Below are 8,322 nucleotides of genomic sequence, written 5' to 3'. Positions count from 1 at the left end.
CTGAGCATGGATCCTGTTTGAGATTCTCTCTCTGTCCCTCTCCCCAACTGGCATGCTCTGTCTCTCTCAAACAAAAAAAAATTTTTTAATTAAAAATAAAAATAGAACTCCAATTGTTTCCTGGTTGTATGGAATTGGAAAAGTCATATGCTTTGCAATGGTCAGCAACCCCAGAAGTTGTTTTCTTGCCTATGAGGGCATTGTGTCTACCCGGAACATCACACAGCACAAACACACATCTATACTACCAACCATTAGGGACAGACCAAAGGCTGTAGCAGGGGATTTGAGAAGAGAAACTCACCTGTGTCTCAGTTCTTCCCACAACTGCTCCAAAAGTATGTCTCTTAATTTCTCCATGACTTAATTTCTCTATGTATACATTCTTATGTGAGATCCATGAATCTGGCCACTGGAAGGAATCTTGAAAAGTCCTTTCTACTAATAGCTTCTCCCTTTTTCTTAAGTTAATATCAAAGAAACTCTCTTTAATTTGATTAAATCAGTAAATAGATTCTCTTAGTATTATTTTACCTTTGGAATAGGGACAAGTCTCATTCTGTTGATCACAAGTCTCTGAAAATTCTATTGATTCTAAGTCTTAGAACAGAGTGTGTCTAATCTTGGTGAAACACAAGTTTGAAATGTTAAGTATTCTACTGATGTTTTCTACTGAAACCCTCATAAGGTACAGGACATTGTATGAGGCAACCTGTTGGTTTATAGAACTGGGTGGACCATGTCCCTGGTCTCCAGGAACTTTCAACATGGAGGATAACTCAGTTGCACAAATAATTAACACAGATATTAACAGAGAAAGGAAAAGGGATGCATAGGTTACACAGAAAATAAGAGCAGCTATAGAAAACATATCTGGGATATCTGTCCAGCCCACAATAACCTGCTTTCTCTGAGAACTGCCTCCTCCCTTAGATACTGCACCCACAGCCATGTTTAAACACCACCGCTTACCCTCTACCTCAGCCATGGCTATTCAGACCAGGAGAGGATACCTGACCAAGTTGAGCCAAATTCTCTCTCCTGGGAGTTTGGAATTGTGACCCAGAGTACCTCTAAGTTCAATGTAGGTGGCTATTCTTCTCAAGAAGGAGGACAAATAGAACAAAAAGGAGCAGCCCCCAGACCCTGTGCCCCCATCCCCAGAGGCTGAGAAGATGGCTGCTCTGATTGCTAACAGCTTTGCCCTTTCTGGTTCCAGGCTCCCACGGGGTCCCAGTGACATTCTAATCTTCCTGATACATCCTTGTTTCCCATGAGAAATGTCCTATTTCCCCCTGAGCTGGCTCTGATTGCCATTACTTGCGTGCACATCAGCTATGACGAGGACTTGAGCACTAATATGGCCCTCCTTATGTAAAAAACAGATACAGATAATCCAAAATAGCTAACAATTCAAAAGGCATTTTTGGCTCTGGGAGACACTGTGAAACATATATATTTAAACTGCTAGAATTCATAACACCCTGAATGAAAGTACAAGCCCACAACAACAGAAACTTGATTGGAAAAGGCTGGCAAAGACTGTCCGTTTCCACTGTCCTGACAGAGGCTCTGTTCTTCTCTGCCTTCTGGTCCCTACAGGACATGTAAACATAGCCCTCCACCCTGACCTCATCTCCCCAGCTTGCCCACAGCCACCTCCCTTATGTCCAGCTTAGAGTGTCACATCTTTTTCTAGAGGTAATTTTTTTTTAAGTTATTTATTTATTTTGAGACAGACAGAGCACATGAGGGGGGGAGGGGCAGAGAGAGGGGGAGAAACAGAATCTGAAGCAGGCTCCAGGCTCTGAGCTGTTGAACCCACGAACAGCGAGATCATGACCTGAGCCAAAGTTGGATGCTTAATCAACTGAGCCTCCCAGGCATCCCCACAGGTAATTTTTTTTAAGTGTATTTATTTTAAGAAAGAGAGAGTGTATGAGCAGGGGAGGGGCCGGGTGGGGGAGAGAATCTCAAGCAGGCTCCTGCTGTCAGTGCAGAGACTGACATGGGGCCTGATCCTCCATGAACCCGTGAGATCATGACCTGAGCTGAAATCAAATGTCAGACACTTAACTGACTGAGCCACCCAGGCCCCCACAAGTAATTTTTTGAAAGGCTTTTGCTGACACAGCAACAAGCAAAAGAGACGTCAGTCTGGGAAAATAGTTGATAGAGGGGGCAAGAAGATCAGTGGATTCTTTTTAGAAAGAGTTTACCACTGCACCTCTGATGATTTATAAAACAAATAATGCCTGAAAGAGAAGTCAGAGAAGGCCCTTTGAGTGGCTGGCTTCCCAGCCAATGAGGGTTTCCAGAGTGGCTCAGAAGTTTCCATGGAAGAGCCATGTAGAAAGCAAACTGAGGATCCACAGGAATAAAAACTACTGAGGGGACAAGGGTGAAGAGGATCATGTCAGAGCTGTCTGAATGTCTGTCCCAGAGAAGAGTGTAATGGGTGGAGGTGGGGTGGGTATGGTGGGAACAATGGAGCAGCAGTTACAAGGGCTGGGTAGGGCCCGTGTTCCTGGAAACAGAATTCACCAACTGCATTAGAAGAAATATCTTTGTATGACCCAAGCTGTTCTCATGGCAAAATAATGCTTTCCTGTTCCTCTTGGCAGCTCCCCCATGAGTAAAATTAGGTTAGAAACACACACACTCACACCGTCTCACACACACTCACTCAAAGACACACGTGCACACGCCCCCCGTGTTCTGCACATTCCCAGAGCTCCCCTCATCACTACCCAACCCCAACATTGTAGGTAGTTTGTGGACCTGCTAAATACCACAGCAACGAAGGATCACGTCTGGTACCTTACAGATAGGCTCATGGGAAACAGCTTCCAGTTTCTAAGGGATTTGTAGGTCACTTAATTCACTCACCAAACAGGGAGGCTTGCAGGAACCCTGTGGAACCCCCTTCTGATAAAACCCCCTCAAATTTCTAGATGAAACCAAGGCTTGGTGTGGTTACAAAAAAAGGATCCTAGTCCAAAGACCTCCAACCTTAGATTATTCTTTGTTTTCCCATCTAATAGGACAGGCTATGCTGGCCTGGCTTCCAGCCCTGGCATGTGAGGTTTTGCCAACAGCCCTCACAAATGTCCAGCAGAAAGGTTGCCAAGTTCAGGCCCCACCCTGGCTGGTTATCTGCAGGCAGGGTTCTCCCATGACACTCTGGCTGGCCCTGCTGCCCCCTCTCTTTGCGGAACAGCTGTACCAGCTTGGCTGCTGGTGTGTTCAGTCACAGGTCCTGCCTTCATTTGGTTGATAAGCATGGTCAAATTCCAAATCCGACTGCTACGACGCAGGCATTCCTGCCTCCAACTCTCTGTGAAGCCTGTGCTACCGTGACACTCTGTCTCTAGGGCCTAGGGCAACCGAGGCCTGAGGCTGGGACCCAGAGAAGAGAAGACTAAGGTCTCCAGTAGCCATGGCACCAGGACTCTTCAAGAATCAGCCTCCTGCATTTCCTGCCAGTTGGCTCTCTTTAATTATTCTTTTGTGTCTCAATTATTGGAGTTCTCCCATGTCCTGAAAAGCCTTCTTTTCTGGGAAACACTTGAACCATCCAGTAAAAAATCACCAAGTAGCTTAAAATATCTAGGTCAATGTTTCCAAACTGAGGTCCACACCAGAAATATAGGGTACTTGGGGCGCCTGGGTGGCTCAGTCAGTTAAGCTTCTGACTTTGGCTCAGGTCATGATCTCGTGGTTCATGAGTTTAAGCCCCAAGTCAGGCTCTGTGCTGACAGCTCAGAGCTGGAAGCCTGTTTCAGATTCTGTGTCTCCCTCTCTCTCTACCTCCACCCTACCCTACTCTCTCCTCTCTTTCCTTCTTTCTTTCTTTCTTTCTTTCTTTCTTTCTTTCTCTCTCTCTCTCTCTCTCTCCCTCTCTCTCTCTCAAAAATAAATAAACATTTTTTAAAAATAAAAAGAAATATGGGGTGCTTGTTAAAACCAAACATGGAGGGCTCCATCCCAGGCTTTCTGAATTAGAATCTCTTAGAATAGAGCCTGGAAATCTGGTTTGTGAACAAGCCCCCCAGGTGAATGTGAGGTACGCTAAAGTTGCAAGACCCAATGGAAGTCTAACCCAATTACATCTGGCAGTAGGGTATAGTTTTGTTTCCTAGGACTTCTAGATCTTTTCTTCTGGGACTTCTGTAAAAAAAATACACACACACACACACACACACACACACACACACAATGAACTTTGAACATGTCAACTTAATGATTAAGACTATTAATTTTTGGAGACAGGAATCCATGTCTTTCTCCCTGACTTCACCTTATCAAGTCCCAGTAGTAGTCAGGATAATTGCCCAAGGAGGATACCTGGAAACCAGGGGCTCATGGACCACCTTCCCTCCCCATCTCTATACAGAATTTTTAGCCCCCACTTCCAATCCCATGAGATCCATTTCACAGTTTAGTGACCATTTGGGGGGCACAAATCTATGGATTTCTTTTTGTGTAGTAAGGTCTCTGTAGCCATTGATCTCTATTTTACTTATTTAGAAAACAAGATAATGTGAAGATTTTGAGAATTAATTTCAACTTTATTTTTAGAAAGAGGTCCACAGGAATGCAGAAGTCACCACTCCCTTCAGAAACCAAATGCTGGCCAAAATACCAAGATAACTAAATGAGATCTTATTCCTGTGCCTGAGATGACTCTTCACCTCTGTTGACAGAGGGGTAAAAATTGATTTTAGGTCCGCAGCCTGTACCAACCATGAGCGAAGTTGACAATGCATCCTACACATATTCAGTGTCTGCGTCTTGCCTCTGAACAATTCAAAGGACTTCCACCTATTTCTGAGTGTCCTCTGTTATGTAGGAAGGCAGTTATCTACCCTATTTCATAAGTAACCTTTCTGTGGCCAGAACCTTTATTTGTCCAAGGCAGAGCACTAAGTGACAGCAGGATTCTAGAAATTAATTAAATGCCTTGATCCTTGGGCCAGAGAACTGAGCCACTCTTTCTACATGAAGTTGTCTCTTCAGGTATTAAGAACATTTTAATCTTATTGGCATTCGGTCTGCAAATAAAACTGACTTAGGTCACTGCATTTCTGTGTCCTTTTCCCCATCTTTTATGCCTTATTTATTGACACTAAGGTTCTCATAATTATAAAGAGAAAAAAATAATGAATTCGTAAGAGGAAACAATAATTAACATCAAGGTGTTAAGGACTTAACATATTATTTCCCCTAGGATTATCTGGGTTATGGAAAAGAAATTTAGAAGAGGATTGAATTACCCAAAGAAACAACTGGCTAATGGTGAAAGTTTAGGCATCAGTGAGGTAGGGAACTTTCTGGTATTCCTTTAAAAATGTATGTATTCTGCCCAACCAGAATGCCAAGACCCGTCTATAAGATAGAACATACCAGAATGAAGAAACTATCAAGCATAACATGAATTTAAGCAACCAAACTCTGTTCCAAATCACCCCAAGAAGATGATGCTGGAGATCTGGATTCATGATGTTAACTAAACCTGTAAAAATTATCAAGACTGGAGACTTCCACTGTGGCCCAAGCTGGAGGAACAAAAACTGGATTTATTCTCCTATCTGAAACAACTGAAAAACCAGACAAAATATATGAAACAGTAGTTCTCAAGACACTGGACATCAGGCAATGAAGGGCAATGATCCCTGAAATATGAGAAACAGATCAAATGAGCTCTAAGATTGTGCCAGCTTACTGCACTAAGAGAATTTTCAGGCCACTGCACAAGGAGGGGGATCCCAGATGGAGTCTGGCTGTCTCCTTGAGTAGAGAAGACTGGAGAGGCCAATGTGGCTGGAAGCCACGGGGGATGTGTGGGGGATGGCGGGGGTGGCGGTAGAGAGCTGCACAGAGAGAGGACTCTGGAATTCTGCATTGGGTCCTTCTTAAGTATTCAGTTGATTATTGTTCAGTGTCTGCCTGAGAGTAAACTGCCCAAGACCAGGGAACAGGGTAGACGGCTCAGAATGGTCCTAACTCAGTAGTGGGGGAAATTAACCCTACACTAAACACTGCCTTAGTCCTACCTAAGTTTACCTAAGAAGGAACAGATAATCTGAGTAGCCCTATTAAAGAAATTAGATTTGTGGGGCACCTGGGGTCTCAGTCAGTTAAGCCTCCTACTCTTGATTTTGGCTCAGGTCTTGATCTCCCAAGAATTCAAGCCCTGTGTCAGGCTCTGCACTGACAGTGCGGAGGCTGCTTGGAATTCTCTCTCTCTGCCCCTCTCCCACTCGTTCATGCTCACAAGCGTGTTCTCTTTCTCTCTCACACAATAAACTTAAAAAAGAAGAAATGAGATTTGTGGTTTAAACCCTTCCCAAAAAGATAGCTCTTGACACAAATACCTTCCCTTGGTAATTTTACCAAATGTTTAGAGAAGAAATAATATCAATTCTACACAAGATCTCTCAGAAAATTAAAGAAAAGGACATACTTTTCAATATTCTATGAAGCCAGCATTTAGTCTGACACCAAATTCTTGACAAAGATATTACAAGAAATTAAAACTATAGACCTCTACTCTTCATAGAGAAATGCAAGAATTCTTAACAAAATTTTAGCAAATTGAATCTGGCAATGTAGAAGAAGAGTAATACATTAGGACCAAACAGGGTTTATCCTAGGGATGCATGCCTGCTTCAGCATTTATGTGTTCAGCATTATTGGCTCTATTTCTGTGGAGAACCCTGACTAACACAATACATATGAGAAAACCTAACGAATTGTACTTTAAATATGGGCAGTTTATTATAAGTCAATCATACCTCAATAAAGCTGTTTTTTTTAAAAAGAAAACAAATAAAACACACACATTATCCAGCCTGTGAAAGGAACACATGATAAGAGTGCTACCATGCTCCTAGCCCATGGCAGACATTGCCAATCAATCACATGGTGATCCAGGCAGCCTTACTAATCAGCACCAGATCTTCAGATCCAACCTACTTTTACCTGACCCAAGTCAAACACCTGGTTTTAAAAAACTGAGGCTCCAGAGCAGAGCAATTTGTTGCTAAACTGAAACTGATATTGAAGTCTCCTGGTTGCTAGTCCAATGTGCTTTCCACAACACAAGTTTAAGAAAATGGGATTTAAATGAGATGTCAGATGTGAACTTTTGAAGAATGCCAACAATGTGCTGTGGTGTTGCTTCTAAATACATCTATCTTTCATAGGACCAGTGATAGTTTTCATGCAAAGGAAAGAATTATCTACAGGAAAATTGATGGAATTTTTATTTTTTGTATTTTTAATAATGAAGATGTTAAAATTACTGAAACTGGTTTTGACCTAACATGAAAGTGATTCTTCAGGCCAGAAAATTGCCATATTTGCAAATAAGGCCAAGAAGCAAAATGATGTCAGATTACACAAAATATATGCCAATGAAATCATATGTAGATACACAGAAATAATATTAATCTTGATGAGAAAAATACATCATTTGTTTGAAACACAAATATTGTTCTTAAAAAGCAATGACTTCTTTAATAGCTCTCTGTAAACCATATGTTCATTAATAATAATCACATGTGCCTGTCACCATGAAGAGAGTCATCGACTGATGGCAAACACTGAGCAAATCCACAGCCCATGCTTCGGTCTTTCTAGTGTGATGACTTGTGTGAATTTCCGAAAGCAGGAGCCAGGTTTTCTCATCTTCGTACTGTTAGAGCTGGCAGAACCCCTAGCATATGATAAGCCCTTTCTTCTTGCTCCCAGCCTCTTTGCATGTGAGGAAGTAAATGTCCCTGCTGTTTGAGCCAGTCAAGGTGAAGTGTTCTCTTTAGAACTCTTTGCACAGTGACTGTCTTAGAAAGTACTAAGTCAAAGAAAGAAAGAAAGAAAGAAAGAAAGAAAGAAAGAAAGAAAGAAGTCAACGTGAGTTTTCTTCGTTTTCCTCACTTAAGAAAATTTCCAGTTAAATATTAGGGAGACAATGTTCAACACACATGAGGCTTATAGAACTGTCCATCCACTATGTCACCTACTAATCCTGATGCCACCAATTTTGAAAGAATTCACTATTACAATTAACTATGATTTTCTAATTTTTGTTACTGTTAAACTCACTAAAGGATTTATTCCAGAAAATGATTCAGAGGGGTCTGTGAATGAAAACCTAAATTTGCACTAGGCAAGCAACCACAAAAACAGCTGAGAAGACTCTTCCTTCCCCCCAGAATTAGCTGTTATGCTGGTAGCCCAGAAATTTGGGTTCATGTTCATCCCATTGTGATTTTTAAAAACTCAGGAAAGTTGTGAGCACAAAGAATAGCAACATTAACA

This window comes from Puma concolor, chromosome C1 (assembly GCF_028749965.1).
Source record: "Puma concolor isolate L17-30 chromosome C1, mPumCon1.1.hap2, whole genome shotgun sequence".
NCBI lineage: Eukaryota > Metazoa > Chordata > Mammalia > Carnivora > Felidae > Puma > Puma concolor.
The sequence above is the reverse complement of the archived record's forward strand: the minus strand, read 5'-3'. Positions refer to the sequence as shown.